Here is a 3,014-nt window from a genome sequence, read left to right as displayed (position 1 = left end):
CGCTGGGACGTGGGCGGGGGGTGGGGGGGGGGAGAGAGAAGGTTGGCTTGTTTTGGCGGATTATCCTGTTAAAAATTAGACTGAGATTTAATTTTATTCCAGCCATCCGGAGGCTTGTTCTCCTAACTATGTTTTACACTATATGTGTATCGTTTTACTCATTTGGATTAGGAACATATTTTGCAAGTAATTCTGACGAGCTCCGAATTCTACTGTGCGGCAGGACAAAATACAGCCAAACCAATTCATTAGGGCTTTATCTCCTCGCCATTCCTTCGGCACTGGAGAGAACAACGAGGCTTTCTATTGTCCGGAGAGCCCCAAAAACCCGTGCAGAAGCAACAACGGTATCGGGTTATACATGCGTCGGGAAAATCTTACATACCCGAGTCCGTCTTTTAAGTGTACCCGTTCTATTGCGAGAGATGGGCCGCACAGCTGTATTAAGCATTTGAAATTGTATCCCTTCTCCTCTTTTTTTGTAGTTGTCTTTCCTTTAAATAAGATCTGGATGCATATACAAATATCTTTTCTGCTTGCGGTATAGCCTGGCTCTCAGACACACACGTTTGGCCTGAAGTTCCCATTTCAGAGCATTTAATGAAAAGATTGTGACACACTCGCGCACACACACACACACACAGAGAAAAAAAAAAGACAACAAAACACAAACCCAAAGAGCTTATGAAAAAGCCTCCCAGGGGTTTGGATGTGGTATGTGAGCCGAAGTTGAGTACACGATTAATTAAACACAGTGTAGACACTGAGTTGGCTTCGCCTCTTTCCTCCAAAACATGCAAACCCAAATCATGTGAAATAATAAACAGTTATTGTAAGAAACAAGCTTGTTTTTTTTAAATATTATCCTATGACCGCGGCCGTCAGTAAACAATTCGTAACCAGAGGGCGCTTTAACTGCTGCTGGGGTCCCTTTGATTTATTCAGCCGAGTATTGAATGGGGCAGGGAAACAACAAGGGGAAAAATAAATATTTGATCAAATATGCTGAGTTTAACTTGACTGGTGTAAAATGAAATGTTGCAAAGGGACCCTCAAATCTCCCTGCTCCTTCCCGAGACGTGGCTTTTCACGTCCTGGCGCTGCCGAGGGGAGGTCAAAAGAGATCAACATCCCCCAGCTTTTAATGGAGCATCTTTGATGAAATCGATAGGTTCCGATAATCATCTAAAAATGCTCTCTGCCGACTGAGCATGCGTTTTTAACTGCCCTTGCAACAGTTCCCTGGAAGCACGTTTGTAAAGGGCGCCTTCTTAAAAAATACTGCAGGCAAGTTGCATTAATTTACATCCGAGAGCAAGAATATAATGATTTGTTTTTTCTTCCCCCTCGGATAGATATTTAAAAATTGTATGCCCTCTCCTAAGAAACACGTGGATTAAAATATGCAGCCAAACCAGTATCTCCTCCACATAATACCACCTTTCCTCCCTCCCTTCTCAAATGGAGACATAACAAAAACATGTGAAACTTTTATGGGCGAGAAAAGTAACCTGGAGTTAGGGATACTCGTAGCGAGGATAGAGTTTCAAAGCTAAAACCCAGAGCAGCCCTGAGCACATGAGAATGTGTGACTATTGTTTGTTTACAGCACATGTGCTGGTTTAGAAAGAGAGATAGGTACGTAGGTAGGTAGGTAGGTAGATAGATAGATAGATAGATAGATAGATAGATAGATAGATTAAATCCAAAATCTGGTCTTGCACGAACACTGACTTTGTATACAATGATATGAATAGTTTTTAGCATAAGTGTGTCAAAACTTGTTTACCACAATCTGTGTCCAGCTGCGAGGAAGCAGACTACCCTTTAAAGTGACCAAACGACCCTAACTAAACTACAGTTCAAGTCCAATAAGATCGCCAGAATTGTATGTCATTTGCAGTCTGCGTTGCCATAGATCTATTTGATTGAAGACACCTACTGTTCCACACATAAATGTCAAGTTTCATAATATTTCCAGTGCTGCAATTTTTTTTTTTTTTTTATATATAACTGGAAGAAAGCTACAAGTTACTCTGAAAAAATATTTCCAGATAACGTGGATTTTCCACGCGGCTGGCCAAAACTTTACGAAGAGAAAATAAAAAGGTCAACTGCAGCTTAGAAAGTCCCCTTCTATATTATTTCGCACCGCAATCACCAAACTTTTCGCATCGCTTCCCCTCCCTACGCTTCTTTTCCGCGCTGCTCGGCGGTCGGGGGAGGGGACCACCCCCAACTCTCTAGGTACCACACGCTTCTCTCCCTTCTCCACGCCGCCTAGATGCAGAAAACACTTACCTTCGCGCTTTTCTTAATATTTTTAGGAAACTTTAGCCCCGGCGGCTCCCCCACTCCGCCATCCCGAGCGGCCTTTTTTATTTTTTTGGAAAGCCGGAGCCCGCTTAAGTGCAATAATTACCCGTGCGGCTCCAGGGATGCAAAATGAACAAAGGCCAAGATTTTTTTTTTTTTTTTTTTTTTTTTTTTTTCCTTTCCAGGGCTGCTCCCCTCGCCCCAGGCGGCTTTGACATTGATCTGAAGATCGCCATCTTGTGGCAAAACAGCCCCAAAACCGCCGCCGCCGTCCGTCCGTCCGCCCGCCCGCCGTCCTGCCGCGGCCGCGGCAGGACGGCGGGCGGGCGGACGGACGGACGGACGGCGGAGGGTTGTGTCCGGTTCACCTCCCGGTGCCTTTATAACCCCGCATTTCTTAAGAGGCGAGCGGACAAGTCACGGGCACTTTTTATGGCCACATTGTCACAGCCCCACAGAGGATGCGATTTTATTGGGCTGAGGAAATCAAAACCCCCCTTTCGGCCAGAGAAAACTCCATGGGTTTCAACTGTCTCTGGGATTGGCTGTGAACGCCAGTTAATTTTTAACCGGGAAAGGAAGCGCGCTGGCTTAATTTTCATTACCATTCAGCTCTCCATCCGTCCTTCTGTCCCTCTCCCACCGCCCGTCCGTCTGTCCCTCTCCTTTTAACCGGCATCCCCTCCTCGCACGCTGGA

The 3,014-nt window shown here is 45.4% G+C and overlaps 1 protein-coding gene across 2 annotated transcripts in view; it reads right to left on the bottom strand.

Moving 5' to 3' along the window:
* Nucleotides 1-3,014, bottom strand: part of HOXA10 (homeobox A10) — a 25,960-nt gene that overhangs the window by 7,268 nt on the left and 15,678 nt on the right. The window contains exon 1 of one of the 2 annotated variants that reach the window (XM_014937793.1): nt 2,302-2,426. The exons of the other annotated variant lie outside the window; for it this stretch is intronic. The gene's annotated coding sequence lies outside the window, so the exon portion shown is untranslated. Of the gene's footprint in view, nt 1-2,301; nt 2,427-3,014 lie in introns of those variants that run through there. 2 annotated transcript variants of the gene reach the window in all.

Source organism: Calidris pugnax, unplaced genomic scaffold (assembly GCF_001431845.1).
Source record: "Calidris pugnax isolate Ruff unplaced genomic scaffold, ASM143184v1 scaffold11, whole genome shotgun sequence".
Taxonomy (NCBI): Eukaryota; Metazoa; Chordata; class Aves; order Charadriiformes; family Scolopacidae; genus Calidris; species Calidris pugnax.
Note: the sequence above shows the minus strand (reverse complement) of the source record. Positions and strands in the feature narration are given on the sequence as shown.